Source organism: Astyanax mexicanus, chromosome 12 (assembly GCF_023375975.1).
Source record: "Astyanax mexicanus isolate ESR-SI-001 chromosome 12, AstMex3_surface, whole genome shotgun sequence".
NCBI classification, from domain to species: Eukaryota; Metazoa; Chordata; class Actinopteri; order Characiformes; family Acestrorhamphidae; genus Astyanax; species Astyanax mexicanus.
The window spans coordinates 36,348,778-36,373,533 of NC_064419.1; the positions used below are offsets into that span (position 1 = coordinate 36,348,778).

The following is a 24,756-nucleotide window of genomic DNA, read 5'->3' on the forward strand; positions in this document are numbered from 1 at the left end:
CAATTTCTTACAAGTATGAGTTTAAGAATGCAGGAGTCTCTTGCTTTCCAGATGCTTTCCGGCTGTTCAGAAGACAGTCAGGGGCCAAGCCTAGAAAATATTCCTCCCTTTTCTAATTGACCACCATGCATCAGTTGAACAATGTGAATTCGCTGTAAGAAAGAATCTGTAAAGGTCCGGATGGATCAGTCGGTAGAGTATCAGACTTTTAATCTGAGGGTCCAGGGTTCAAGTCCCTGTTCGGGCAGCCAAAGCCTGTGCTTCTTTGTTACCAATTAAACCTTTAAATAGCCTCAAGTGAGCATGACCTATAAAGGTTAAAATTGGCCTGCAAGTGACTCAAAGAACTCTGTGTAACTGAGGTACTCTTAAAGTTGTGGACTAACTGGTCCCACTCAATGACTAGATTAAAAGCAATATTCGACCCCAACGTGATTTGAACACGCAACCTTCTGATCTGGAGTCAGACGCGCTACCGTTGCGCCACGAGGTCATCGACGCTGTAGTGTTCATGTTGCCTATTTTTGGACATCATTATTATTCAAGAGAAACTCAGTAGTTAGGTCTAAAGAGCTCTAACTGGAGAAAAAACTGGATATCTCAGGAAGTTGAAAACAAGGCATTTAATATGGAACTTTAGGTATGAGGTCAAAGATGGATTAAGTAATGGGATAAGTATCCTAATTCTCGATTTGCTGAGATGTAGTATTTGAGTGTGAGTCACCTTATCTGGCACGATAGAATTTTCAGTCAGGGCCCGGATAGCTCAGTCGGTAGAGCATCAGACTTTTAATCTGAGGGTCCAGGGTTCAAGTCCCTGTTCGGGCGTTTGCCAATTTCTTACAAGTATGAGTTTAAGAATGCAGGAGTCTCTTGCTTTCCAGATGCTTTCCGGCTGTTCAGAAGACAGTCAGGGGCCAAGCCTAGAAAATATTCCTCCCTTTTCTGCTTGACCACCATGCATCAGTTGAACAATGTGAATTCGCTGTAAGAAAGAATCTGTAAAGGCCCGGATTGCTCAGTCGGTAGAGCATCAGACTTTTAATCTGAGGGTCCAGGGTTCAAGTCCCTGTTCGGGCGGCCAAAGCCTGTGCTTCTTTGTTACCAATTAAACCTTTAAATAGCCTCAAGTGAGCATGACCTATAAAGGTTAAAACTGCCCTGCAAGTGACTCAAAGAACTCTGTGTAACTGAGGTACTTTTAAAGTTGTGGACTAACTGGTCCCACTCAATGACTAGATTAAAAGCAATATTTGACCCCGACGTGATTTGAACACGCAACCTTCTGATCTGGAGTCAGACGCGCTACCGTTGCGCCACGAGGTCAGCGACTCTGTAGTGCTCATGTTTCCTATTTTTGGACATCATTATTATTCAAGAGAAACTCAGTAGTTAGGCCTAAAGAGCTCTAACTGGAGAAAAAAACTGGATATCTCAGGAAGTTGAAAACAAGGCATTTAATATGGAACTTTAGGTATGAGGTCAAAGATGGATTAAGTAATCGGATAGTTATCCTAATTCTCGATTTGCTGAGATGTAGTATTTGAGTGTGAGTCACCTTATCTGGCACGATAGAATTTTCAATCAGGGCCCGGATAGCTCAGTCGGTAGAGCATCAGACTTTTAATCTGAGGGTCCAGGGTTCAAGTCCCTGTTCGGGCGTTTGCCAATTTCTTACAAGTATGAGTTTAAGAATGCAGGAGTCTCTTGCTTTCCAGATGCTTTCCGGCTGTTCAGAAGACAGTCAGGGGCCAAGCCTAGAAAATATTCCTCCCTTTTCTGCTTGACCACCATGCATCAGTTGAACAATGTGAATTCGCTGTAAGAAAGAATCCGCAAAGGCCCGGATGGCTCAGTCGGTAGAGCATCAGACTTTTAATCTGAGGGTCCAGGGTTCAAGTCCCTATTCGGGCGGCCAAAGCCTTTGCTTCTTTGTTACCAATTAAACCTTTAAATAGCCTCAAGTGAGCATGACCTATAAAGGTTAAAATTGCCCTGCAAGTGACTCAAAGAACTCTGTGTAACTGAGGTACTTTTAAAGTTACACAGACTTTTAAAGTTACTAACTGGTCCCACTCAATGACTAGATTAAAAGCAATATTTGACCCCGCCGTGATTTGAACACGCAACCTTCTGACCTGGAGTCAGACGCGCTACCGTTGCGCCACGAGGTCATCGACGCTGTAGTGTTCATGTTGCCTATTTTTGGACATCATTATTATTCAAGAGAAACTCAGTAGTTAGGCCTAAAGAGCTCTAACTGGAGAAAAAACTGGATATCTCAGGAAGTTGAAAACAAGGCATTTAATATGGAACTTTAGGTATGAGGTCAAAGATGGATTAAGTAATGGGATAAGTATCCTAATTCTCGATTTGCTGAGATGTAGTATTTGAGTGTGAGTCACCTTATCTGGCACGATAGAAATTTCAGTCAGGGCCCGGATAGCTCAGTCGGTAGAGCATCAGACTTTTAATCTGAGGGTCCAGGGTTCAAGTCCCTGTTCGGGCGTTTGCCAATTTCTTACAAGTTTGAGTTTAAGAATGCAGGAGTCTCTTGCTTTCCAGATGCTTTCCGGCTGTTCAGAAGACAGTCAGGGGCCAAGCCTAGAAAATATTCCTCCCTTTTCTGCTTGACCACCATGCATCAGTTGAACAATGTGAATTCGCTGTAAGAAAGAATCTGTAAAGGCACGGATGGCTCAGTCGGTAGAGCATCAGACTTTTAATCTGAGGGTCCAGGGTTCAAGTCCCTGTTCGGGCGGCCAAAGCCTGTGCTTCTTTGTTACCAATTAAACCTTTAAATAGCCTCAAGTGAGCATGACCTATAAAGGTTAAAATTGCCCTGCAAGTGACTCAAAGAACTCTGTGTAACTGAGGTACTTTTAAAGTTGTGGACTAACTGGTCCCACTCAATGACTAGATTAAAAGCAACATTTGACCCCGACGTGATTTGAACACGCAACCTTCTGATCTGGAGTCAGACGCGCTACCGTTGCGCCACGAGGTCATCGACGCTGTAGTGTTCATGTTGCCTATTTTTGGACATCATTATTATTCAAGAGAAACTCAGTAGTTAGGCCTAAAGAGCTCTAACTGGAGAAAAAACTGGATATCTCAGGAAGTTGAAAACAAGGCATTTAATATGGAACTTTAGGTATGAGGTCAAAGATGGATTAAGAAATGGGATAAGTATCCTAATTCTCGATTTGCTGAGATGTAGTATTTGAGTGTGAGTCACCTTATCTGGCACGATAGAATTTTCAGTCAGGGCCCGGATAGCTCAGTCGGTAGAGCATCAGACTTTTAATCTGAGGGTCCAGGGTTCAAGTCCCTGTTCGGGCGTTTGCCAGTTTCTTACAAGTATGAGTTTAAGAATGCAGGAGTCTCTTGCTTTCCAGATGCTTTCCGGCTGTTCAGAAGACAGTCAGGGGCCAAGCCTAGAAAATATCCCTCCCTTTTCTGCTTGACCACCATGCATCAGTTGAACAATGTGAATTCGCTGTAAGAAAGAAGCTGTAAAGGCCCGGATGGCTCAGTCGGTAGAGCATCAGACTTTTAATCTGAGGGTCCAGGGTTCAAGTCCCTGTTCGGGCGGCCAAAGCCTGTGCTTCTTTGTTACCAATTAAACCTTTAAATAGCCTCAAGTGAGCATGACCTATTAAGGTTAAAATTGCCCTGCAAGTGACTCACAAAACTCTGTGTAACTGAGGTACTTTTAAAGTTGTGGATTAACTGGTCCCACTCAATGACTAGATTAAAAGCAATATTTGACCCCGACGTGATTTGAACACGCAACCTTCTGATCTGGAGTCAGACGCGCTACCGTTGCGCCACGAGGTCAGCGACGCTGGAGTGTTCATGTTTCCTATTTTTGGACATCATTATTATTCAAGAGAAACTCAGTAGTTAGGCCTAAAGAGCTCTAACTGGAGAAAAAACTGGATATCTCAGGAAGTTGAAAACAAGGCATTTAATATGGAACTTTAGGTATGAGGTCGAAGATGGATTAAGTAATGGGATAGGTATCCTAATTCTCGATTTGCTGAGATATAGTATTTGAGTGTGAGTCACCTTATCTGGCACGATAGAATTTTCAGTCAGGACCCGGATAGCTCAGTCGGTAGAGCATCAGACTTTTAATCTGAGGGTCCAAGGTTCAAGTCCCTGTTCGGGCGTTTGCCAATTTCTTACAAGTATGAGTTTAAGAATGCAGGAGTCTCTTGCTTTCCAGATGCTTTCCGGCTGTTCAGAAGACAGTCAGGGGCCAAGCCTAGAAAATATTCCTCCCTTTTCTGCTTGACCACCATGCATCAGTTGAACAATGTGAATTCGCTGTAAGAAAGAATCTGTAAAGGCCCGGATGGCTCAGTCGGTAGAGCATCAGACTTTTAATCTGAGGGTCCAGGGTTCAAGTCCCTGTTCGGGCGGCCAAAGCCTGTGCTTCTTTGTTACCAATTAAACCTTTAAATAGCCTCAAGTGAGCATGACCTATAAAGGTTAAAATTGCCCTGCAAGTGACTCAAAGAACTCTGTGTAACTGAGGTACTTTTAAAGTTGTGGACTAACTGGTCCCACTCAATGACTAGATTAAAAGCAATATTTGACCCCGACGTGAGTTGAACACGCAGCCTTCTGATCTGGAGTCAGACGCGCTACCGGTGCGCCACGAGGTCAGCGACGCTGTAGTGTTCATGTTTCCTATTTTTGGACATCATTATTATTCAAGAGAAACTCAGTAGTTAGGCCTAAAGAGCTCTAACTGGAGAAAAAACTGGATATCTCAGGAAGTTGAAAACAAGGCATTTAATATGGAACTTTAGGTATGAGGTCAAAGATGGATTAAGTAATGGGATAGGTATCCTAATTCTCGATTTGCTGAGATGTAGTATTTGAGTGTGAGTCACCTTATCTGGCACGATAGAATTTTCAGTCAGGGCGCGGATAGCTCAGTCGGTAGAGCATCAGACTTTTAATCTGAGGGTCCAGGTTTCAAGTCCCTGTTCGGGCGTTTGCCAGTTTATTACAAGTATGAGTTTAAGAATACAGGAGTCTCTTGCTTTCCAGATGCTTTCCGGCTGTTCAGAAGACAGTCAGGGGCCAAGCCTAGAAAATATTCCTCCCTTTTCTGCTTGACCACCATGCATCAGTTGAACAATGTGAATTCGCTGTAAGAAAGACTCTGAAAAGGCCCGGATGGCTCAGTCGGTAGTGCATCAGACTTTTAATCTGAGGGTCCAGGGTTCAAGTCCCTGTTCGGGCTGCCAAAGCCTGTGCTTCTTTGTTACCAATTAAACCTTTAAATAGCCTCAAGTGAGCATGACCTATAAAGGTTAAAATTGCCCTGCAAGTGACTCAAAGAACTCTGTGTAACTGAGGTACTTTTAAAGTTGTGGACTAACTGGTCCCACTCTATGACTAGATTAAAAGCAATATTTGACCCCGACGTGATTTGAACACGCAACCTTCTGAACTGGAGTCAGACGCGCTACCGTTGCGCCACGAGGTCAGCGACGCTGGAGTGTTCATGTTTCCTATTTTTGGACATCATTATTATTCAAGAGAAACTCAGTAGTTAGGCCTAAAGAGCTCTAACTGGAGAAAAAACTGGATATCTCAGGAAGTTGAAAACAAGGCATTTAATATGGAACTTTAGGTATGAGGTCAAAGATGGATTAAGTAATGGGATAGGTATCCTAATTCTCGATTTGCTGAGATGTAGTATTTGAGTGTGAGTCACCTTATCTGGCACGATAGAATTTTCAGTCAGGGCGCGGATAGCTCAGTCGGTAGAGCATCAGACTTTTAATCTGAGGGTCCAGGGTTCAAGTCCCTGTTCGGGCGTTTGCCAATTTCTTACAAGTATGAGTTTAAGAATGCAGGAGTCTCTTGCTTTCCAGATGCTTTCCGGCTGTTCAGAATACAGTCAGGGGCCAAGCCTAGAAAATATTCCTCCCTTTTCTGCTTGACCACCATGCATCAGTTGAACAATGTGAATTCGCTGTAAGAAAGAATCTGAAAAGGCCCGGATGGCTCAGTCGGTAGAGCATCAGACTTTTAATCTGAGGGTCCAGGGTTCAAGTCCCTGTTCGGGCGGCCAAAGCCTGTGCTTCTTTGTTACCAATTAAACCTTTAAATAGCCTCAAGTGAGCATGACCTATAAAGGTTAAAAATGCCCTGCAATTGACTCAAAGAACTCTGTGTAACTGAGGTACTTTTAAAGTTGTGGACTAACTGGTCCCACTCTATGACTAGATTAAAAGCAATATTTGACCCCGACGTGATTTGAACACGCAACCTTCTGATCTGGAGTCAGACGCACTACTGTTGCGCCACGGGGTCATCGACGCTGTAGTGTTCATGTTGCCTATTTTTGGACATCATTATTATTCAAGAGAAACTCAGTAGTTAGGCCTAAAGAGCTCTAACTGGAGAAAAAACTGGATATCTCAGGAAGTTGAAAACAAGGCATTTAATATGGAACTTTAGGTATGAGGTCAAAGATGGATTAAGTAATGGGATAAGTATCCTAATTCTCGATTTGCTGAGATGTAGTATTTGAGTGTGAGTCACCTTATCTGGCACGATAGAATTTTCAGTCAGGGCGCGGATAGCTCAGTCGGTAGAGCATCAGACTTTTAATCTGAGGGTCCAGGGTTCAAGTCCCTGTTCGGGCGTTTGCCAATTTCTTACAAGTATGAGTTTAAGAATGCAGGACTTTCTGCTTTCCAGATGCTTTCCGGCTGTTCAGAAGACAGTCAGGGGCCAAGCCTAGAAAATATTCCTCCCTTTTCTGCTTGACCACCATGCATCAGTTGAACAATGTGAATTCGCTGTAAGAAAGAATCTGAAAAGGCCCAGATGGCTCAGTCGGTAGAGCATCAGACTTTTAATCTGAGGGTCCAGGGTTCAAGTCCCTGTTCGGGCGGCCAAAGCATGTGCTTCTTTGTTACCAATTAAACCTTTAAATAGCCTCAAGTGAGCATGACCTATAAAGGTTAAAATTGCCCTGCAATTGACTGAAAGAACTCTGTGTAACTGAGGTACTTTTAAAGTTGTGGACTAACTGGTCCCACTCTATGACTAGATTAAAAGCAATATGTGACCCCTATCGTGATTTGAACACGCAACCTTCTGATCTGGAGTCAGACGCGCTACTGTTGCGCCACGAGGTCATCGACGCTGTAGAGTTCATGTTGCCTATTTTTGGACATCATTATTATTCAAGAGAAACTCAGTAGTTAGGCCTAAAGAGCTCTAACTGGAGAAAAAACTGGATATCTCAGGAAGTTGAAAACAAGGCATTTAATATGGAACTTTAGGTATGAGGTCAAAGATGGATTAAGTAATGGGATAAGTATCCTAATTCTCGATTTGCTGAGATGTAGTATTTGAGTGTGAGTCACCTTATCTGGCACGATAGAATTTTCAGTCAGGGCCCGGATAGCTCAGTCGGTAGAGCATCAGACTTTTAATCTGAGGGTCCAGGGTTCAAGTCCCTGTTCGGGCGTTTGCCAGTTTCTTACAAGTATGAGTTTCAGAATACAGGAGTCTCTTGCTTTCCAGATGCTTTCCGGCTGTTCAGAAGACAGTCAGGGGCCAAGCCTAGAAAATATTCCTCCCTTTTCTGCTTGACCACCATGCATCAGTTGAACAATGTGAATTCGCTGTAAGAAAGAATCCGTAAAGGCCCGGATGGCTCAGTCGGGAGAGCATCAGACTTTTAATCTGAGGGTCCAGGGTTCAAGTCCCTATTCGGCCGGCCAAAGCCTTTGCTTCTTTGTTACCAATTAAACCTTTAAATAGCCTCAAGTGAGCATGACCTATAAAGGTTAAAATTGCCCTGCAAGTGACTCAAAGAACTCTGTGTAACTGAGGTACTTTTAAAGTTGTGGACTAACTGGTCCCACTCAATGACTAGATTAAAAGCAATATTTGACCCCGACGTGATTTGAACACGCAACCTTCTGATCTGGAGTCAGACGCGCTACCGTTGCGCCACAAGGTCATCGACGCTGTAGTGTTCATGTTGCCTATTTTTGGACATCATTATTATTCAAGAGAAACTCAGTAGTTAGGTCTAAAGAGCTCTAACTGGAGAAAAAACTGGATATCTCAGGAAGTTGAAAACAAGGCATTTAATATGGAACTTTAGGTATGAGGTCAAAGATGGATTAAGTAATGGGATAAGTATCCTAATTCTCGATTTGCTGAGATGTAGTATTTGAGTGTGAGTCACCTTATCTGGCACGATAGAGTTTTCAGTCAGGGCCCGGATAGCTCAGTCGGTAGAGCATCAGACTTTTAATCTGAGGGTCCAGGGTTCAAGTCCCTGTTCGGGCGTTTGCCAATTTCTTACAAGTATGAGTTTAAGAATGCAGGAGTCTCTTGCTTTCCAGATGCTTTCCGGCTGTTCAGAAGACAGTCAGGGGCCAAGCCTAGAAAATATTCCTCCCTTTTCTGCTTGACCACCATGCATCAGTTGAACAATGTGAATTCGCTGTAAGAAAGAATCTGTAAAGGCCCGGATGGCTCAGTCGGTAGAGCATCAGACTTTTAATCTGAGGGTCCAGGGTTCAAGTCCCTGTTCGGGCGGCCAAATCCTGTGCTTCTTTGTTACCAATTAAACCTTTAAATAGCCTCAAGTGAGCATGACCTATAAAGGTTAAAACTGCCCTGCAAGTGACTCAAAGAACTCTGTGTAACTGAGGTACTTTTAAAGTTGTGGACTAACTGGTCCCACTCAATGACTAGATTAAAAGCAATATTTGACCCCGACGTGATTTGAACACGCAACCTTCTGATCTGGAGTCAGACGCGCTACCGTTGCGCCACGAGGTCAGCGACTCTGTAGTGTTCATGTTTCCTATTTTTGGACATCATTATTATTCAAGAGAAACTCAGTAGTTAGGCCTAAAGAGCTCTAACTGGAGAAAAAAACTGGATATCTCAGGAAGTTGAAAACAAGGCATTTAATATGGAACTTTAGGTATGAGGTCAAAGATGGATTAAGTAATCGGATAGTTATCCTAATTCTCGATTTGCTGAGATGTAGTATTTGAGTGTGAGTCACCTTATCTGGCACGATAGAATTTTCAATCAGGGTCCGGATAGCTCAGTCGGTAGAGCATCAGATTTTTAATCTGAGGGTCCAGGGTTCAAGTCCCTGTTCGGGCGTTTGCCAATTTCTTACAAGTATGAGTTTAAGAATGCAGGAGTCTCTTGCTTTCCAGATGCTTTCCGGCTGTTCAGAAGACAGTCAGGGGCCAAGCCTAGAAAATATTCCTCCCTTTTCTGCTTGACCACCATGCATCAGTTGAACAATGTGAATTCGCTGTAAGAAAGAATCCGCAAAGGCCCGGATGGCTCAGTCGGTAGAGCATCAGACTTTTAATCTGAGGGTCCAGGGTTCAAGTCCCTATTCGGGCGGCCAAAGCCTTTGCTTCTTTGTTACCAATTAAACCTTTAAATAGCCTCAAGTGAGCATGACCTATAAAGGTTAAAATTGCCCTGCAAGTGACTCAAAGAACTCTGTGTAACTGAGGTACTTTTAAAGTTACACAGACTTTTAAAGTTACTAACTGGTCCCACTCAATGACTAGATTAAAAGCAATATTTGACCCCGACGTGATTTGAACACGCAACCTTCTGATCTGGAGTCAGACGCGCTACCGTTGCGCCACGAGGTCATCGACGCTGTAGTGTTCATGTTGCCTATTTTTGGACATCATTATTATTCAAGAGAAACTCAGTAGTTAGGCCTAAAGAGCTCTAACTGGAGAAAAAACTGGATATCTCAGGAAGTTGAAAACAAGGCATTTAATATGGAACTTTAGGTATGAGGTCAAAGATGGATTAAGTAATGGGATAAGTGTCCTAATTCTCGATTTGCTGAGATGTAGTATTTGAGTGTGAGTCACCTTATCTGGCACGATAGAAATTTCAGTCAGGGCCCGGATAGCTCAGTCGGTAGAGCATCAGACTTTTAATCTGAGGGTCCAGGGTTCAAGTCCCTGTTCGGGCGTTTGCCAATTTCTTACAAGTTTGAGTTTAAGAATGCAGGAGTCTCTTGCTTTCCAGATGCTTTCCGGCTGTTCAGAAGACAGTCAGGGGCCAAGCCTAGAAAATATTCCTCCCTTTTCTGCTTGACCACCATGCATCAGTTGAACAATGTGAATTCGCTGTAAGAAAGAATCTGTAAAGGCACGGATGGCTCAGTCGGTAGAGCATCAGACTTTTAATCTGAGGGTCCAGGGTTCAAGTCCCTGTTCGGGCGGCCAAAGCCTGTGCTTCTTTGTTACCAATTAAACCTTTAAATAGCCTCAAGTGAGCATGACCTATAAAGGTTAAAATTGCCCTGCAAGTGACTCAAAGAACTCTGTGTAACTGAGGTACTTTTAAAGTTACACAGACTTTTAAAGTTACTAACTAGTCCCACTCAATGACTAGATTAAAAGCAATATTTGACCCCGACGTGATTTGAACACGCAACCTTCCGATCTGGAGTCAGACGCGCTACCGGTGCGCCACGAGGTCAGCGACGCTGTAGTGTTCATGTTTCCTATTTTTGGACATCATTATTATTCAAGAGAAACTCAGTAGTTAGGCCTAAAGAGCTCTAACTGGAGAAAAAACTGGATATCTCAGGAAGTTGAAAACAAGGCATTTAATATGGAACTTTAGGTATGAGGTCAAAGATGGATTAAGTAATGGGATAGGTATCCTAATTCTCGATTTGCTGAGATGTAGTATTTGAGTGTGAGTCACCTTATCTGGCACGATAGAATTTTCAGTCAGGGCCCGGATAGCTCAGTCGGTAGAGCATCAGACTTTTAATCTGAGGGTCCAGGGTTCAAGTCCCTGTTCGGGCGTTTGCCAATTTCTTACAAGTATGAGTTTAAGAATGCAGGAGTCTCTTGCTTTCCAGATGCTTTCCGGCTGTTCAGAAGACAGTCAGGGGCCAAGCCTAGAAAATATTCCTCCCTTTTCTGCTTGACCACCATGCATCAGTTGAACAATGTGAATTCGCTGTAAGAAAGAATCTGTAAAGGCCCGAATGGCTCAGTCGGTAAAGCGTCAGACTTTTAATCTGAGGGTCCAGGGTTCAAGTCCCTGTTCGAGCGGCCAAAGCCTGTGCTTCTTTGTTACCAATTAAACCTTTAAATAGCCTCAAGTGAGCATGACCTATAAAGGTTAAAATTGCCCTGCAAGTGACTCAAAGAACTCTGTGTAACTGAGGTACTTTTAAACTTGTGGACTAACTGATCCCACTCAATGACTAGATTAAAAGCAACATTTGACCCCGACGTGATTTGAACACGCAACCTTCTGATCTGGAGTCAGACGCGCTACCGTTGCGCCACGAGGTCATCGACGCTGTAGTGTTCATGTTGCCTATTTTTGGACATCATTATTATTCAAGAGAAACTCAGTAGTTAGGCCTAAAGAGCTCTAACTGGAGAAAAAACTGGATATCTCAGGAAGTTGAAAACAAGGCATTTAATATGGAACTTTAGGTATGAGGTCAAAGATGGATTAAGTAATGGGATAGGTATCCTAATTCTCGATTTGCTGAGATGTAGTATTTGAGTGTGAGTCACCTTATCTGGCACGATAGAATTTTCAGTCAGGGCCCGGATAGCTCAGTGGGTAGAGCATCATACTTTTAATCTGAGGGTCCAGGGTTCAAGTCCCTGTTCGGGCGTTTGCCAATTTCCTACAAGTATGAGTTTAAGAATGCAGGAGTCTCTTGCTTTCCAGATGCTTTCCGGCTGTTCAGAAGACAGTCAGGGGCCAAGCCTAGAAAATATTCCTCCCTTTTCTGCTTGACCACCATGCATCAGTTGAACAATGTGAATTCGCTGTAAGAAAGAATCCGCAAAGGCCCGGATGGCTCAGTCGGTAGAGCATCAGACTTTTAATCTGAGGGTCCAGGGTTCAAGTCCCTATTCGGGCGGCCAAAGCCTTTGCTTCTTTGTTACCAATTAAACCTTTAAATAGCCTCAAGTGAGCATGACCTATAAAGGTTAAAATTGCCCTGCAAGTGACTCAAAGAACTCTGTGTAACTGAGGTACTTTTAAAGTTACACAGACTTTTAAAGTTACTAACTGGTCCCACTCAATGACTAGATTAAAAGCAATATTTGACCCCGACGTGATTTGAACACGCAACCTTCTGATCTGGAGTCAGACGCGCTACCGTTGCGCCACGAGGTCATCGACGCTGTAGTGTTCATGTTGCCTATTTTTGGACATCATTATTATTCAAGAGAAACTCAGTAGTTAGGCCTAAAGAGCTCTAACTGGAGAAAAAACTGGATATCTCAGGAAGTTGAAAACAAGGCATTTAATATGGAACTTTAGGTATGAGGTCAAAGATGGATTAAGTAATGGGATAAGTGTCCTAATTCTCGATTTGCTGAGATGTAGTATTTGAGTGTGAGTCACCTTATCTGGCACGATAGAAATTTCAGTCAGGGCCCGGATAGCTCAGTCGGTAGAGCATCAGACTTTTAATCTGAGGGTCCAGGGTTCAAGTCCCTGTTCGGGCGTTTGCCAATTTCTTACAAGTTTGAGTTTAAGAATGCAGGAGTCTCTTGCTTTCCAGATGCTTTCCGGCTGTTCAGAAGACAGTCAGGGGCCAAGCCTAGAAAATATTCCTCCCTTTTCTGCTTGACCACCATGCATCAGTTGAACAATGTGAATTCGCTGTAAGAAAGAATCTGTAAAGGCACGGATGGCTCAGTCGGTAGAGCATCAGACTTTTAATCTGAGGGTCCAGGGTTCAAGTCCCTGTTCGGGCGGCCAAAGCCTGTGCTTCTTTGTTACCAATTAAACCTTTAAATAGCCTCAAGTGAGCATGACCTATAAAGGTTAAAATTGCCCTGCAAGTGACTCAAAGAACTCTGTGTAACTGAGGTACTTTTAAAGTTACACAGACTTTTAAAGTTACTAACTAGTCCCACTCAATGACTAGATTAAAAGCAATATTTGACCCCGACGTGATTTGAACACGCAACCTTCTGATCTGGAGTCAGACACGCTATCGTTGCGCCACGAGGTCATCGACGCTGTAGTGTTCATGTTGCCTATTTTTGGACATCATTATTATTCAAGAGAAACTCAGTAGTTAGGCCTAACGAGCTCTAACTGGAGAAAAAACTGGATATCTCAGGAAGTTGAAAACAAGGCATTTAATATGGAACTTTAGGTATGAGGTCAAAGATGGATTAAGAAATGGGATAAGTATCCTAATTCTCGATTTGCTGAGATGTAGTATTTGAGTGTGAGTCACCTTATCTGGCACGATAGAATTTTCAGTCAGGGCCCGGATAGCTCAGTCGGTAGAGCATCAGACTTTTAATCTGAGGGTCCAGGGTTCAAGTCCCTGTTCGGGCGTTTGCCAGTTTCTTACAAGTATGAGTTTAAGAATACAGGAGTCTCTTGCTTTCCAGATGGTTTCCGGCTGTTCAGAAGACAGTCTGGGGCCAAGCCTAGAAAATATCCCTCCCTTTTCTGCTTGACCACCATGCATCAGTTGAACAATGTGAATTCGCTGTAAGAAAGAAGCTGTAAAGGCCCGGATGGCTCAGTCGGTAGAGCATCAGACTTTTAATCTGAGGGTCCAGGGTTCAAGTCCCTGTTCGGGCGGCCAAAGCCTGTGCTTCTTTGTTACCAATTAAACCTTTAAATAGCCTCAAGTGAGCATGACCTATTAAGGTTAAAATTGCCCTGCAAGTGACTGACAAAACTCTGTGTAACTGAGGTACTTTTAAAGTTGTGGATTAACTGGTCCCACTCAATGACTAGATTAAAAGCAATATTTGACCCCGACGTGATTTGAACACGCAACCTTCCGATCTGGAGTCAGACGCGCTACCGGTGCGCCACGAGGTCAGCGACGCTGTAGTGTTCATGTTTCCTATTTTTGGACATCATTATTATTCAAGAGAAACTCAGTAGTTAGGCCTAAAGAGCTCTAACTGGAGAAAAAACTGGATATCTCAGGAAGTTGAAAACAAGGCATTTAATATGGAACTTTAGGTATGAGGTCAAAGATGGATTAAGTAATGGGATAGGTATCCTAATTCTCGATTTGCTGAGATGTAGTATTTGAGTGTGAGTCACCTTATCTGGCACGATAGAATTTTCAGTCAGGGCCCGGATAGCTCAGTCGGTAGAGCATCAGACTTTTAATCTGAGGGTCCAGGGTTCAAGTCCCTGTTCGGGCGTTTGCCAATTTCTTACAAGTATGAGTTTAAGAATGCAGGAGTCTCTTGCTTTCCAGATGCTTTCCGGCTGTTCAGAAGACAGTCAGGGGCCAAGCCTAGAAAATATTCCTCCCTTTTCTGCTTGACCACCATGCATCAGTTGAACAATGTGAATTCGCTGTAAGAAAGAATCTGTAAAGGCCCGAATGGCTCAGTCGGTAAAGCGTCAGACTTTTAATCTGAGGGTCCAGGGTTCAAGTCCCTGTTTGAGCGGCCAAAGCCTGTGCTTCTTTGTTACCAATTAAACCTTTAAATAGCCTCAAGTGAGCATGACCTATAAAGGTTAAAATTGCCCTGCAAGTGACTCAAAGAACTCTGTGTAACTGAGGTACTTTTAAACTTGTGGACTAACTGATCCCACTCAATGACTAGATTAAAAGCAACATTTGACCCCGACGTGATTTGAACACGCAACCTTCTGATCTGGAGTCAGACGCGCTACCGTTGCGCCACGAGGTCATCGACGCTGTAGTGTTCATGTTTCCTATTTTTGGACATCATTATTATTCAAGAGAAACTCAGTAGTTAGGCCTAAAGAGCTCTAACTGGAGAAAAAACTGGATATCTCAGGAAGTTGAAAACAAGGCATTTAATATGGAACTTTAGGTATGAGGTCAAAGATGGATTAAGAAATGGGTAAGTATCCTAATTCTCGATTTGCTGAGATGTAGTATTTGAGTGTGAGTCACCTTATCTGGCACGATAGAATTTTCAGTCAGGGCCTGGATAGCTCAGTCGGTAGAGCATCAGACTTTTAATCTGAGGGTCCAGGGTTCAATTCCCTGTTCGGGCGTTTGCCAGTTTCTTACAAGTATGAGTTTAAGAATGCAGGAGTCTCTTGCTTTCCAGATGCTTTCCGGCTGTTCAGAAGACAGTCAGGGGCCAAGCCTAGAAAATATCCCTCCCTTTTCTGCTTGACCACCATGCATCAGTTGAACAATGTGAATTCGCTGTAAGAAAGAAGCTGTAAAGGCCCGGATGGCTCAGTCGGTAGAGCATCAGATTTTTAATCTCAGGGTCCAGGGTTCAGGTCCCTGTTCGGGCGGCCAAAGCCTGTGCTTCTTTGTTACCAATTAAACCTTTAAATAGCCTCAAGTGAGCATGACCTATTAAGGTTAAAATTGCCCTGCAAGTGACTGACAAAACTCTGTGTAACTGAGGTACTTTTAAAGTTTTGGATTAACTGGTCCCACTCAATGACTAGATTAAAAGCAATATTTGACCCCGACGTGATTTGAACACGCAACCTTCTGATCTGGAGTCAGACGCACTACCGGTGCGCCACGAGGTCAGCGACGCTGTAGTGTTCATGTTTCCTATTTTTGGACATCATTATTATTCAAGAGAAACTCAGTAGTTAGGCCTAAAGAGCTCTAACTGGAGAAAAAACTGGATATCTCAGGAAGTTGAAAACAAGGCATTTAATATGGAACTTTAGGTATGAGGTCAAAGATGGATTAAGTAATGGGATAGGTATCCTAATTCTCGATTTGCTGAGATGTAGTATTTGAGTGTGAGTCACCTTATCTGGCACGATAGAATTTTCAGTCAGGGCCCGGATAGCTCAGTGGGTAGAGCATCATACTTTTAATCTGAGGGTCCAGGGTTCAAGTCCCTGTTCGGGCGTTTGCCAATTTCCTACAAGTATGAGTTTAAGAATGCAGGAGTCTCTTGCTTTCCAGATGCTTTCCGGCTGTTCAGAAGACAGTCAGGGGCCAAGCCTAGAAAATATTCCTCCCTTTTCTGCTTGACCACCATGCATCAGTTGAACAATGTGAATTCGCTGTAAGAAAAAATCTGTAAAGGCCCGGATGGCTCAGTCGGGAGAGCATCAGACTTTTAATCTGAGGGTCCAGGGTTCAAATCCCTATTCGGCCGGCCAAAGCCTTTGCTTCTTTGTTACCAATTAAACCTTTAAATAGCCTCAAGTGAGCATGACCTATAAAGGTTAAAATTGCCCTGCAAGTGACTCAAAGAACTCTGTGTAACTGAGGTACTTTTAAAGTTACACAGACTTTTAAAGTTACTAACTGGTCCCACTCAATGACTAGATTAAAAGCAATATTTGACCCCGACGTGATTTGAACACGCAACCTTCTGATCTGGAGTCAGACGCGCTACCGTTGCGCCACGAGGTCAGCGACGCTGTAGTGTTCATTTTTCCTATTTTTGGACATCATTATTATTCAAGAGAAACTCAGTAGTTAGGCCTAAAGAGCTCTAACTGGAGAAAAAACTGGATATCTCAGGAAGTTGAAAACAAGGCATTTAATATGGAACTTTAGGTATGAGGTCAAAGATGGATTAAGAAATGGGATAAGTATCCTAATTCTCGATTTGCTGAGATGTAGTATTTGAGTGTGAGTCACCTTATCTGGCACGATAGAATTTTCAGTCAGGGCCTGGATAGCTCAGTCGGTAGAGCATCAGACTTTTAATCTGAGGGTCCAGGGTTCAATTCCCTGTTCGGGCGTTTGCCAGTTTCTTACAAGTATGAGTTTAAGAATGCAGGAGTCTCTTGCTTTCCAGATGCTTTCCGGCTGTTCAGAAGACAGTCAGGGGCCAAGCCTAGAAAATATCCCTCCCTTTTCTGCTTGACCACCATGCATCAGTTGAACAATGTGAATTCGCTGTAAGAAAGAAGCTGTAAAGGCCCGGATGGCTCAGTCGGTAGAGCATCACACTTTTAATCTCAGGGTCCAGGGTTCAGGCGGCCAAAGCCTGTGCTTCTTTGTTACCAATTAAACCTTTAAATAGCCTCAAGTGAGCATGACCTATTAAGGTTAAAATTGCCCTGCAAGTGACTGACAAAACTCTGTGTAACTGAGGTACTTTTAAAGTTGTGGATTAACTGGTCCCACTCAATGACTAGATTAAAAGCAATATTTGACCCCGACGTGATTTGAACACGCAACCTTCTGATCTGGAGTCAGACGCGCTACCGGTGCGCCACGAGGTCAGCGACGCTGTAGTGTTCATGTTTCCTATTTTTGGACATCATTATTATTCAAGAGAAACTCAGTAGTTAGGCCTAAAGAGCTCCAACTGGAGAAAAAACTGGATATCTCAGGAAGTTGAAAACAAGGCATTTAATATGGAACTTTAGGTATGAGGTCAAAGATGGATTAAGTAATGGGATAGGTATCCTAATTCTCGATTTGCTGAGATGTAGTATTTGAGTGTGAGTCACCTTATCTGGCACGATAGAATTTTCAGTCAGGGCCCGGATAGCTCAGTCGGTAGAGCATCAGACTTTTAATCTGAGGGTCCAGGGTTCAAGTCCCTGTTCGGGCGTTTGCCAATTTCTTACAAGTATGAGTTTAACAATGCAGGAGTCTCTTGCTTTCCAGATGCTTTCCGGCTGTTCAGAAGACAGTCAGGGGCCAAGCCTAGAAAATATTCCTCCCTTTTCTGCTTGACCACCATGCATCAGTTGAACAATGTGAATTCGCTGTAAGAAAAAATCTGTAAAGGCCCGGATGGCTCAGTCGGGAGAGCATCAGACTTTTAATCTGAGGGTCCAGGGTTCAAATCCCTATTCGGCCGGCCAAAGCCTTTGCTTCTTTGTTACCAATTAAACCTTTAAATAGCCTCAAGTGAGCATGACCTATAAAGGTTAAAATTGCCCTGCAAGTGACTCAAAGAACTCTGTGTAACTGAGGTACTTTTAAAGTTGCACAGACTTTTAAAGTTACTAACTGGTCCCACTCAATGACTAGATTAAAAGCAATATTTGACCCCGACGTGATTTGAACACGCAACCTTCTGATCTGGAGTCAGACGCGCTACCGTTGCGCCACGAGGTCATCGACGCTGTAGTGTTCATGTTGCCTATTTTTGGACATCATTATTATTCAAGAGAAACTCAGTAGTTAGGCCTAAAGAGCTCTAACTGGAGAAAAAACTGGATATCTCAGGAAGTTGAAAACAAGGCATTTAATATGGAACTTTAGGTATGAGGTCAAAGATGGATTAAGAAATGGGATAAGTATCCTAATTCTCGATTTGCTGAGATGTAGTATTTGAGTGTGAGTCACCTTATCTGGCACGATAGAATTTTCAGTCAGGGCCTGGATAGCTCAGTCGGTAGAGCATCAGACTTTTAATCTGAGGGTCCAGGGTTCAATTCCCTGTTCGGGCGTTTGCCAGTTTCTTACAAGTATGAGTTTAAGAATGCAGGAGTCTCTTGCTTTCCAGATGCTTTCCGGCTGTTCAGAAGACAGTCAGGGGCCAAGCCTAGAAAATATCCCTCCCTTTTCTGCTTGACCACCATGCATCAGTTGAACAATGTGAATTCGCTGTAAGAAAGAAACTGTAAAGGCCCGGATGGCTCAGTCGGTAGAGCATCACACTTTTAATCTCAGGGTCCAGGGTTCAGGTCCCTGTTCGGGCGGCCAAAGCCTGTGCTTCTTTGTTACCAATTAAACCTTTAAATAGCCTCAAGTGAGCATGACCTATTAAGGTTAAAATTGCCCTGCAAGTGACTGACAAAACTCTGTGTAACTGAGGTACTTTTAAAGTTGTGGATTAACTGGTCCCACTCAATGACTAGATTAAAAGCAATATTTGACCCCGACGTGATTTGAACACGCAACCTTCTGATCTGGAGTCAGACGCGCTACCGGTGCGCCACGAGGTCAGCGACGCTGTAGTGTTCATGTTTCCTATTTTTGGACATCATTATTATTCAAGAGAAACTCAGTAGTTAGGCCTAAAGAGCTCTAACTGGAGAAAAAACTGGATATCTCAGGAAGTTGAAAACAAGGCATTTAATATGGAACTTTAGGTATGAGGTCAAAGATGGATTAAGTAATGGGATAGGTATCCTAATTCTCGATTTGCTGAGATGTAGTATTTGAGTGTGAGTCACCTTATCTGGCACGATAGAATTTTTAGTCAGGGCCCGGATAGCTCAGTCGGTAGAGCATCAGACTTTTAATCTGAGGGTCCAGGGTTCAAGTCCCTGTTCGGGCGTTTGCCAATTTCTTACAAGTATGAGTTTAAGAATGCAGGAGTCTCTTGCTTTCCAGATGCTTTCCGGCTCTTCAGAAGACAGTCAGGGGCCAAGCCTAGAAAATATTCCTCCCTTTTCTGCTTGACCACCATGCATCAGTTGAACAATGTGAATTCGCTGTAAGAAAAAATCTGTAAAGGCCCGGATGGCTCGGTCGGGAGAGCATCAGACTTTTAATCTGAGGGTCCAGGGTTCAAATCCCTATTCGGCCGGCCAAAGCCTTTGCTTCTTTGTTACCAATTAAACCTTTAAATAGCCTCAAGTGAGCATGACCTATAAAGGTTAAAATTGCCCTGCAAGTGACTCAAAGAACTCTGTGTAACTGAGGTACTTTTAAAGTTGCACAGACTTTTAAAGTTACTAACTGGTCCCACTCAATGACTAGATTAAAAGCAATATTTGACCCCGACGTGATTTGAACACGCAACCTTCTGATCTGGAGTCAGACGCGCTACCGGTGCGCCACGAGGTCAGCTACGCTGTAGTGTTCATGTTTCCTATTTTTGGACATCATTATTATTCAAGAGAAACTCAGTAGTTAGGCCTAAAGAGCTCTAACTGGAGAAAAAACTGGATATCTCAGGAAGTTGAAAACAAGGCATTTAATATGGAACTTTAGGTATGAGGTCAAAGATGGATTAAGTAATGGGATAGGTATCCTAATTCTCGATTTGCTGAGATGTAGTATTTGAGTGTGAGTCACCTTATCTGGCACGATAGAATTTTTAGTCAGGGCCCGGATAGCTCAGTCGGTAGAGCATCAGACTTTTAATCTGAGGGTCCAGGGTTCAAGTCCCTGTTCGGGCGTTTGCCAATTTCTTACAAGTATGAGTTTAAGAATGCAGGAGTCTCTTGCTTTCCAGATGCTTTCCGGCTCTTCAGAAGACAGTCAGGGGCCAAGCCTAGAAAATATTCCTCCCTTTTCTGCTTGACCACCATGCATCAGTTGAACAATGTGAATTCGCTGTAAGAAAAAATCTGTAAAGGCCCGGATGGCTCGGTCGGGAGAGCATCAGACTTTTAATCTGAGGGTCCAGGGTTCAAATCCCTATTCGGCCGGCCAAAGCCTTTGCTTCTTTGTTACCAATTAAACCTTTAAATAGCCTCAAGTGAGCATGACCTATAAAGGTTAAAATTGCCCTGCAAGTGACTCAAAGAACTCTGTGTAACTGAGGTACTTTTAAAGTTGCACAGACTTTTAAAGTTACTAACTGGTCCCACTCAATGACTAGATTAAAAGCAATATTTGACCCCGACGTGATTTGAACACGCAACCTTCTGATCTGGAGTCAGACACGCTACCGTTGCGCCACGAGGTCATCGACGCTGTAGTGTTCATGTTGCCTATTTTTGGACATCATTATTATTCAAGAGAAACTCAGTAGTTAGGCCTAAAGAGCTCTAACTGGAGAAAAAACTGGATATCTCAGGAAGTTGAAAACAAGGCATTTAATATGGAACTTTAGGTATGAGGTCAAAGATGGATTAAGTAATGGGATAGGTATCCTAATTCTCGATTTGCTGAGATGTAGTATTTGAGTGTGAGTCACCTTATCTGGCACGATAGAATTTTCATTCAGGCCCCGGATAGCTCAGTCGGTAGAGCATCAGACTTTTAATCTGAGGGTCCAGGGTTCAAGTCCCTGTTCGGGCGTTTGCCAGTTTCTTACAAGTATGAGTTTAAGAATACAGGAGTCTCTTGCTTTCCAGATGCTTTCCGGCTGTTCAGAAGACAGTCAGGGGCCAAGCCTAGAAAATATTCCTCCCTTTTCTGCTTGACCACCATGCATCAGTTGAACAATGTGAATTCGCTGTAAGAAAGAATCTGTAAAGGCCCGGATGGCTCTGTCGGGAGAGCATCAGACTTTTAATCTGAGGGTCCAGGGTTCAAGTCCCTATTCGGCCGGCCAAAGCCTTTGCTTCTTTTTTACCAATTAAACCTTTAAATAGCCTCAAGTGAGCATGACCTATAAAGGTTAAAATTGCCCTGCAAGTGACTCAAAGAACTCTGTGTAACTGAGGTACTTTTAAAGTTGTGGACTAACTGGTCCCACTCAATGACTAGATTAAAAGCAATATTTGACCCCGACGTGATTTGAACACGCAACCTTCTGATCTGGAGTCAGACGCGCTACCGTTGCGCCACGAGGTCATCGATGCTGTAATGTTCATGTTGCCTATTTTTGGACATCATTTTTGTTCAAGAGAAACTCAGTAGTTAGGCCTAAAGAGCTCTAACTGGAGAAAAAAACTGGATATCTCAGGAAGTTGAAAACAAGGCATTTAATATGGAACTTTAGGTATGAGGTCAAAGATGGATTAAGTAATCGGATAAGTATCCTAATTCTCGATTTGCTGAGATGTAGTATTTGAGTGTGAGTCACCTTATCTGGCACGATAGAATTTTCAGTCAGGGCCCGGATAGCTCAGTCGGTAGAGCATCAGACTTTTGATCTGAGGGTCCAGGGTTCAAGTCCCTGTTCGGGCGTTTGCCAGTTTCTTACAAGTATGAGTTTAAGAATGCAGGAGTCTCTTGCTTTCCAGATGCTTTCCGGCTGTTCAGAAGACAGTCAGGGGCCAAGCCTAGAAAATATCCCTCCCTTTTCTGCTTGACCACCATGCATCAGTTGAACAATGTGAATTCGCTGTAAGAAACAAGCTGTAAAGGCCCGGATGGCTCAGTCGGTAGAGCATCAGACTTTTAATCTGAGGGTCCAGGGTTCAAGTCCCTGTTCGGGCGGCCAAAGCCTGTGCTTCTTTGTTACCAATTAAACCTTTAAATAGCCTCAAGTGAGCATGACCTATAAAGGTTAAAATTGCCCTGCAAGTGACTCACAAAACTCTGTGTAACTGAGGTACTTTTAAAGTTGTGGATTAACTGGTCCCACTCAATGACTAGATTAAAAGCAATATTTGACCCGACGTGATTTGAACACGCAACCTTCTGATCTGGAGTCAGACACGCTACCGTTGCGCCACGAGGTCATCGACGCTGTAGTGTTCATGTTTCCTATTTTTGGACATCATTATTATTCAAGAGAAACTCAGTAGTTAGGCCTAAAGAGCTCTAACTGGAGAAAAAACTGGATATCTCAGGAAGTTGAAAACAAGGCATTTAATATGGAACTTTAGGTATGAGGTCAAAGATGGATTAAGTAATGGGATAGGTATCCTAATTCTCGATTTGCTGAGATGTAGTATTTGAGTGTGAGTCACCTTATCTGGCACGATAGAATTTTCAGTCAGGGCCCGGATAGCTCAGTCGGTAGAGCATCAGACTTTTAATCTGAGGGTCCAGGGTTCAAGTCCCTGTTCGGGCGTTTGCCAATTTCTTACAAGTATGAGATTAAGAATGCAGGAGTCTCTTGCTTTCCAGATGCTTTCCGGCTGTTCAGAAGACAGTCAAAGGCCAAGCCTAGAAAATATTCCTCCCTTTTCTGCTTGACCACCATGCATCAGTTGAACAATGTGAATTCGCTGTAAGAAAGAATCTATAAAGGCCTGGATGGCTCAGTCGGTAGAGCATCAGACTTTTAATCTGAGTGTCCAGGGTTCAAGTCCCTATTCGGGTGGCCATAGCCTTTGCTTCTTTGTTACCAATTAAACCTTTAAATAGCCTCAAGTGAGCATGACCTATAAAGGTTAAAATTGCCCTGCAAGTGACTCAAAGAACTCTGTGTAACTGAGGTACTTTTAAAGTTACACAGACTTTTAAAGTTACTAACTGGTCCCACTCAATGACTAGATTAAAAGCAATATTTGACCCCGACGTGATTTGAACACGCAACCTTCTGATCTGGAGTCAGACGCGCTACCGTTGCGCCACGAGGTCAGCGACGCTGTAGTGTTCATTTTTCCTATTTTTGGACATCATTATTATTCAAGAGAAACTCAGTAGTTAGGCCTAAAGAGCTCTAACTGGAGAAAAAACTGGATATCTCAGGAAGTTGAAAACAAGGCATTTAATATGGAACTTTAGGTATGAGGTCAAAGATGGATTAAGTAATGGGATAGGTATCCTAATTCTCGATTTGCTGAGATGTAGTATTTGAGTGTGAGTCACCTTATCTGGCACGATAGAATTTTCGGTCAGGGCCCGGATAGCTCAGTCGGTAGAGCATCAGACTTTTAATCTGAGGGTCCAGGGTTCAAGTCCCTGTTCGGGCGTTTGCCAATTTCTTACAAGTATGAGTTTAAGAATGCAGGAGTCTCTTGCTTTCCAGATGCTTTCCGGCTGTTCAGAAGACAGTCAGGGGCCAAGCCTAGAAAATATTCCTCCCTTTTCTGCTTGACCACCATGCATCAGTTGAACAATGTGAATTCGCTGTAAGAAAGAATCTGTGAAGGCCCGGATGGCTCAGTCGGTAGAGCATCAGACTTTTAATCTGGGGGTCCAGGGTTCAAGTCCCTGTTCGGGGGGCCAAAGCCTGTGCTTCTTTGTTACCAATTAAACCTTTAAATAGCCTCAAGTGAGCATGACCTATAAAGGTTAAAATTGGCCTGCAAGTGACTCAAAGAACTCTGTGTAACTGAGGTACTTTTAAAGTTGTGGACTAACTGGTCCCACTCAATGACTAGATTAAAAGCAATATTTGACCCCGACGTGATTTGAACACGCAACCTTCTGATCTGGAGTCAGACGCGCTACCTTTGCGCCACGAGGTCATCGACGCTGTAGTGTTCATGTTGCCTATTTTTGGACATCATTATTATTCAAGAGAAACTCAGTAGTTAGGCTTAAAGAGCTCTAACTGGAGAAAAAACTGGATATCTCAGGAAGTTGAAAACAAGGCATTTAATATGGAACTTTAGGTATGAGGTCAAAGATGGATTAAGTAATGGGATAAGTATCCTAATTCTCGATTTGCTGAGATGTAGTATTTGAGTGTGAGTCACCTTATCTGGCACGATAGAATTTTCACTCAGGGCCCGGATGGCTCAGTCGGTAGAGCATCAGACTTTTAATCTGAGGGTCCAGGGTTCAAGTCCCTGTTCGGGCGTTTGCCAATTTCTTACAAGTATGAGTTTAAGAATGCAGGAGTCTCTTGCTTTCCAGATGCTTTCCGGCTGTTCAGAAGACAGTCAGGGGCCAAGCCTAGAAAATATTCCTCCCTTTTCTAATTGACCACCATGCATCAGTTGAACAATGTGAATTCGCTGTAAGAAAGAATCTATAAAGGTCCGGATGGCTCAGTCGGTAGAGCATCAGACTTTTAATCTGAGGGTCCAGGGTTCAAGTCCCTGTTCGGGCAGCCAAAGCCTGTGCTTCTTTGTTACCAATTAAACCTTTAAATAGCCTCAAGTGAGCATGACCTATAAAGGTTAAAATTGCCCTGCAAGTGACTCAAAGAACTCTGTGTAACTGAGGTGCTTTTAAAGTTGTGGACTAACTGGTCCCACTCAATGACTAGATTAAAAGCAATATTTGACCCCGACATGATTTGAACACGCAACCTTCTGATCTGGAGTCAGACA

The 24,756-nt window shown here is 43.3% G+C and overlaps 56 non-coding genes across 56 annotated transcripts in view; 27 read left to right on the forward strand and 29 right to left on the reverse strand.

Annotated features, from left to right (window-relative positions):
* Positions 1–421: 421 nt before the first annotated feature.
* Positions 422–493, reverse strand: trnaw-cca (transfer RNA tryptophan (anticodon CCA)). Its single transcript has one exon. It is a non-coding gene; the product is annotated as a tRNA-Trp (tRNA).
* A 262-nt stretch (positions 494–755) lies between these two features.
* trnak-uuu (transfer RNA lysine (anticodon UUU)) lies at positions 756–828 on the forward strand. The gene has a single exon. It is a non-coding gene; the product is annotated as a tRNA-Lys (tRNA).
* A 426-nt stretch (positions 829–1,254) lies between these two features.
* On the reverse strand, positions 1,255–1,326 carry trnaw-cca (transfer RNA tryptophan (anticodon CCA)). The gene has a single exon. It is a non-coding gene; the product is annotated as a tRNA-Trp (tRNA).
* Positions 1,327–1,589: 263 nt separating this feature from the next.
* On the forward strand, positions 1,590–1,662 carry trnak-uuu (transfer RNA lysine (anticodon UUU)). Its single transcript has one exon. It is a non-coding gene; the product is annotated as a tRNA-Lys (tRNA).
* A 440-nt stretch (positions 1,663–2,102) lies between these two features.
* trnaw-cca (transfer RNA tryptophan (anticodon CCA)) lies at positions 2,103–2,174 on the reverse strand. Its single transcript has one exon. It is a non-coding gene; the product is annotated as a tRNA-Trp (tRNA).
* Positions 2,175–2,436: 262 nt separating this feature from the next.
* Positions 2,437–2,509, forward strand: trnak-uuu (transfer RNA lysine (anticodon UUU)). The gene has a single exon. It is a non-coding gene; the product is annotated as a tRNA-Lys (tRNA).
* A 426-nt stretch (positions 2,510–2,935) lies between these two features.
* Positions 2,936–3,007, reverse strand: trnaw-cca (transfer RNA tryptophan (anticodon CCA)). The gene has a single exon. It is a non-coding gene; the product is annotated as a tRNA-Trp (tRNA).
* A 262-nt stretch (positions 3,008–3,269) lies between these two features.
* trnak-uuu (transfer RNA lysine (anticodon UUU)) lies at positions 3,270–3,342 on the forward strand. The gene has a single exon. It is a non-coding gene; the product is annotated as a tRNA-Lys (tRNA).
* A 179-nt stretch (positions 3,343–3,521) lies between these two features.
* trnak-uuu (transfer RNA lysine (anticodon UUU)) lies at positions 3,522–3,594 on the forward strand. The gene has a single exon. It is a non-coding gene; the product is annotated as a tRNA-Lys (tRNA).
* Positions 3,595–3,768: 174 nt separating this feature from the next.
* trnaw-cca (transfer RNA tryptophan (anticodon CCA)) lies at positions 3,769–3,840 on the reverse strand. The gene has a single exon. It is a non-coding gene; the product is annotated as a tRNA-Trp (tRNA).
* A 514-nt stretch (positions 3,841–4,354) lies between these two features.
* trnak-uuu (transfer RNA lysine (anticodon UUU)) lies at positions 4,355–4,427 on the forward strand. Its single transcript has one exon. It is a non-coding gene; the product is annotated as a tRNA-Lys (tRNA).
* A 174-nt stretch (positions 4,428–4,601) lies between these two features.
* Positions 4,602–4,673, reverse strand: trnaw-cca (transfer RNA tryptophan (anticodon CCA)). Its single transcript has one exon. It is a non-coding gene; the product is annotated as a tRNA-Trp (tRNA).
* A 761-nt stretch (positions 4,674–5,434) lies between these two features.
* Positions 5,435–5,506, reverse strand: trnaw-cca (transfer RNA tryptophan (anticodon CCA)). Its single transcript has one exon. It is a non-coding gene; the product is annotated as a tRNA-Trp (tRNA).
* A 514-nt stretch (positions 5,507–6,020) lies between these two features.
* On the forward strand, positions 6,021–6,093 carry trnak-uuu (transfer RNA lysine (anticodon UUU)). The gene has a single exon. It is a non-coding gene; the product is annotated as a tRNA-Lys (tRNA).
* Positions 6,094–6,267: 174 nt separating this feature from the next.
* Positions 6,268–6,339, reverse strand: trnaw-cca (transfer RNA tryptophan (anticodon CCA)). Its single transcript has one exon. It is a non-coding gene; the product is annotated as a tRNA-Trp (tRNA).
* A 1,095-nt stretch (positions 6,340–7,434) lies between these two features.
* trnak-uuu (transfer RNA lysine (anticodon UUU)) lies at positions 7,435–7,507 on the forward strand. The gene has a single exon. It is a non-coding gene; the product is annotated as a tRNA-Lys (tRNA).
* A 426-nt stretch (positions 7,508–7,933) lies between these two features.
* trnaw-cca (transfer RNA tryptophan (anticodon CCA)) lies at positions 7,934–8,005 on the reverse strand. Its single transcript has one exon. It is a non-coding gene; the product is annotated as a tRNA-Trp (tRNA).
* Positions 8,006–8,267: 262 nt separating this feature from the next.
* trnak-uuu (transfer RNA lysine (anticodon UUU)) lies at positions 8,268–8,340 on the forward strand. The gene has a single exon. It is a non-coding gene; the product is annotated as a tRNA-Lys (tRNA).
* A 179-nt stretch (positions 8,341–8,519) lies between these two features.
* Positions 8,520–8,592, forward strand: trnak-uuu (transfer RNA lysine (anticodon UUU)). The gene has a single exon. It is a non-coding gene; the product is annotated as a tRNA-Lys (tRNA).
* A 174-nt stretch (positions 8,593–8,766) lies between these two features.
* Positions 8,767–8,838, reverse strand: trnaw-cca (transfer RNA tryptophan (anticodon CCA)). The gene has a single exon. It is a non-coding gene; the product is annotated as a tRNA-Trp (tRNA).
* Positions 8,839–9,614: 776 nt separating this feature from the next.
* On the reverse strand, positions 9,615–9,686 carry trnaw-cca (transfer RNA tryptophan (anticodon CCA)). The gene has a single exon. It is a non-coding gene; the product is annotated as a tRNA-Trp (tRNA).
* A 262-nt stretch (positions 9,687–9,948) lies between these two features.
* On the forward strand, positions 9,949–10,021 carry trnak-uuu (transfer RNA lysine (anticodon UUU)). Its single transcript has one exon. It is a non-coding gene; the product is annotated as a tRNA-Lys (tRNA).
* Positions 10,022–10,461: 440 nt separating this feature from the next.
* trnaw-cca (transfer RNA tryptophan (anticodon CCA)) lies at positions 10,462–10,533 on the reverse strand. The gene has a single exon. It is a non-coding gene; the product is annotated as a tRNA-Trp (tRNA).
* Positions 10,534–10,795: 262 nt separating this feature from the next.
* Positions 10,796–10,868, forward strand: trnak-uuu (transfer RNA lysine (anticodon UUU)). The gene has a single exon. It is a non-coding gene; the product is annotated as a tRNA-Lys (tRNA).
* A 426-nt stretch (positions 10,869–11,294) lies between these two features.
* Positions 11,295–11,366, reverse strand: trnaw-cca (transfer RNA tryptophan (anticodon CCA)). Its single transcript has one exon. It is a non-coding gene; the product is annotated as a tRNA-Trp (tRNA).
* A 775-nt stretch (positions 11,367–12,141) lies between these two features.
* Positions 12,142–12,213, reverse strand: trnaw-cca (transfer RNA tryptophan (anticodon CCA)). The gene has a single exon. It is a non-coding gene; the product is annotated as a tRNA-Trp (tRNA).
* Positions 12,214–12,475: 262 nt separating this feature from the next.
* trnak-uuu (transfer RNA lysine (anticodon UUU)) lies at positions 12,476–12,548 on the forward strand. The gene has a single exon. It is a non-coding gene; the product is annotated as a tRNA-Lys (tRNA).
* A 440-nt stretch (positions 12,549–12,988) lies between these two features.
* Positions 12,989–13,060, reverse strand: trnaw-cca (transfer RNA tryptophan (anticodon CCA)). The gene has a single exon. It is a non-coding gene; the product is annotated as a tRNA-Trp (tRNA).
* Positions 13,061–13,322: 262 nt separating this feature from the next.
* trnak-uuu (transfer RNA lysine (anticodon UUU)) lies at positions 13,323–13,395 on the forward strand. The gene has a single exon. It is a non-coding gene; the product is annotated as a tRNA-Lys (tRNA).
* A 179-nt stretch (positions 13,396–13,574) lies between these two features.
* Positions 13,575–13,647, forward strand: trnak-uuu (transfer RNA lysine (anticodon UUU)). Its single transcript has one exon. It is a non-coding gene; the product is annotated as a tRNA-Lys (tRNA).
* Positions 13,648–13,821: 174 nt separating this feature from the next.
* trnaw-cca (transfer RNA tryptophan (anticodon CCA)) lies at positions 13,822–13,893 on the reverse strand. The gene has a single exon. It is a non-coding gene; the product is annotated as a tRNA-Trp (tRNA).
* A 262-nt stretch (positions 13,894–14,155) lies between these two features.
* On the forward strand, positions 14,156–14,228 carry trnak-uuu (transfer RNA lysine (anticodon UUU)). Its single transcript has one exon. It is a non-coding gene; the product is annotated as a tRNA-Lys (tRNA).
* Positions 14,229–14,654: 426 nt separating this feature from the next.
* trnaw-cca (transfer RNA tryptophan (anticodon CCA)) lies at positions 14,655–14,726 on the reverse strand. The gene has a single exon. It is a non-coding gene; the product is annotated as a tRNA-Trp (tRNA).
* A 261-nt stretch (positions 14,727–14,987) lies between these two features.
* Positions 14,988–15,060, forward strand: trnak-uuu (transfer RNA lysine (anticodon UUU)). Its single transcript has one exon. It is a non-coding gene; the product is annotated as a tRNA-Lys (tRNA).
* Positions 15,061–15,486: 426 nt separating this feature from the next.
* On the reverse strand, positions 15,487–15,558 carry trnaw-cca (transfer RNA tryptophan (anticodon CCA)). The gene has a single exon. It is a non-coding gene; the product is annotated as a tRNA-Trp (tRNA).
* Positions 15,559–16,333: 775 nt separating this feature from the next.
* trnaw-cca (transfer RNA tryptophan (anticodon CCA)) lies at positions 16,334–16,405 on the reverse strand. Its single transcript has one exon. It is a non-coding gene; the product is annotated as a tRNA-Trp (tRNA).
* A 262-nt stretch (positions 16,406–16,667) lies between these two features.
* trnak-uuu (transfer RNA lysine (anticodon UUU)) lies at positions 16,668–16,740 on the forward strand. Its single transcript has one exon. It is a non-coding gene; the product is annotated as a tRNA-Lys (tRNA).
* Positions 16,741–17,154: 414 nt separating this feature from the next.
* On the reverse strand, positions 17,155–17,226 carry trnaw-cca (transfer RNA tryptophan (anticodon CCA)). The gene has a single exon. It is a non-coding gene; the product is annotated as a tRNA-Trp (tRNA).
* A 262-nt stretch (positions 17,227–17,488) lies between these two features.
* On the forward strand, positions 17,489–17,561 carry trnak-uuu (transfer RNA lysine (anticodon UUU)). The gene has a single exon. It is a non-coding gene; the product is annotated as a tRNA-Lys (tRNA).
* A 440-nt stretch (positions 17,562–18,001) lies between these two features.
* Positions 18,002–18,073, reverse strand: trnaw-cca (transfer RNA tryptophan (anticodon CCA)). The gene has a single exon. It is a non-coding gene; the product is annotated as a tRNA-Trp (tRNA).
* Positions 18,074–18,335: 262 nt separating this feature from the next.
* trnak-uuu (transfer RNA lysine (anticodon UUU)) lies at positions 18,336–18,408 on the forward strand. The gene has a single exon. It is a non-coding gene; the product is annotated as a tRNA-Lys (tRNA).
* A 426-nt stretch (positions 18,409–18,834) lies between these two features.
* trnaw-cca (transfer RNA tryptophan (anticodon CCA)) lies at positions 18,835–18,906 on the reverse strand. Its single transcript has one exon. It is a non-coding gene; the product is annotated as a tRNA-Trp (tRNA).
* Positions 18,907–19,168: 262 nt separating this feature from the next.
* On the forward strand, positions 19,169–19,241 carry trnak-uuu (transfer RNA lysine (anticodon UUU)). The gene has a single exon. It is a non-coding gene; the product is annotated as a tRNA-Lys (tRNA).
* A 440-nt stretch (positions 19,242–19,681) lies between these two features.
* Positions 19,682–19,753, reverse strand: trnaw-cca (transfer RNA tryptophan (anticodon CCA)). Its single transcript has one exon. It is a non-coding gene; the product is annotated as a tRNA-Trp (tRNA).
* A 262-nt stretch (positions 19,754–20,015) lies between these two features.
* On the forward strand, positions 20,016–20,088 carry trnak-uuu (transfer RNA lysine (anticodon UUU)). Its single transcript has one exon. It is a non-coding gene; the product is annotated as a tRNA-Lys (tRNA).
* A 440-nt stretch (positions 20,089–20,528) lies between these two features.
* Positions 20,529–20,600, reverse strand: trnaw-cca (transfer RNA tryptophan (anticodon CCA)). Its single transcript has one exon. It is a non-coding gene; the product is annotated as a tRNA-Trp (tRNA).
* Positions 20,601–21,361: 761 nt separating this feature from the next.
* On the reverse strand, positions 21,362–21,433 carry trnaw-cca (transfer RNA tryptophan (anticodon CCA)). Its single transcript has one exon. It is a non-coding gene; the product is annotated as a tRNA-Trp (tRNA).
* A 263-nt stretch (positions 21,434–21,696) lies between these two features.
* trnak-uuu (transfer RNA lysine (anticodon UUU)) lies at positions 21,697–21,769 on the forward strand. Its single transcript has one exon. It is a non-coding gene; the product is annotated as a tRNA-Lys (tRNA).
* A 179-nt stretch (positions 21,770–21,948) lies between these two features.
* On the forward strand, positions 21,949–22,021 carry trnak-uuu (transfer RNA lysine (anticodon UUU)). The gene has a single exon. It is a non-coding gene; the product is annotated as a tRNA-Lys (tRNA).
* Positions 22,022–22,194: 173 nt separating this feature from the next.
* trnaw-cca (transfer RNA tryptophan (anticodon CCA)) lies at positions 22,195–22,267 on the reverse strand. Its single transcript has one exon. It is a non-coding gene; the product is annotated as a tRNA-Trp (tRNA).
* Positions 22,268–22,528: 261 nt separating this feature from the next.
* On the forward strand, positions 22,529–22,601 carry trnak-uuu (transfer RNA lysine (anticodon UUU)). Its single transcript has one exon. It is a non-coding gene; the product is annotated as a tRNA-Lys (tRNA).
* Positions 22,602–23,041: 440 nt separating this feature from the next.
* On the reverse strand, positions 23,042–23,113 carry trnaw-cca (transfer RNA tryptophan (anticodon CCA)). The gene has a single exon. It is a non-coding gene; the product is annotated as a tRNA-Trp (tRNA).
* A 262-nt stretch (positions 23,114–23,375) lies between these two features.
* Positions 23,376–23,448, forward strand: trnak-uuu (transfer RNA lysine (anticodon UUU)). Its single transcript has one exon. It is a non-coding gene; the product is annotated as a tRNA-Lys (tRNA).
* Positions 23,449–23,874: 426 nt separating this feature from the next.
* On the reverse strand, positions 23,875–23,946 carry trnaw-cca (transfer RNA tryptophan (anticodon CCA)). Its single transcript has one exon. It is a non-coding gene; the product is annotated as a tRNA-Trp (tRNA).
* A 262-nt stretch (positions 23,947–24,208) lies between these two features.
* Positions 24,209–24,281, forward strand: trnak-uuu (transfer RNA lysine (anticodon UUU)). Its single transcript has one exon. It is a non-coding gene; the product is annotated as a tRNA-Lys (tRNA).
* Positions 24,282–24,707: 426 nt separating this feature from the next.
* Positions 24,708–24,756, reverse strand: part of trnaw-cca (transfer RNA tryptophan (anticodon CCA)) — a 72-nt gene continuing 23 nt past the window's right edge. Inside the window, exon 1 of the tRNA in view lies at positions 24,708–24,756. This exon is cut by the window's right edge and continues 23 nt beyond it. This is a non-coding gene — a tRNA (tRNA-Trp).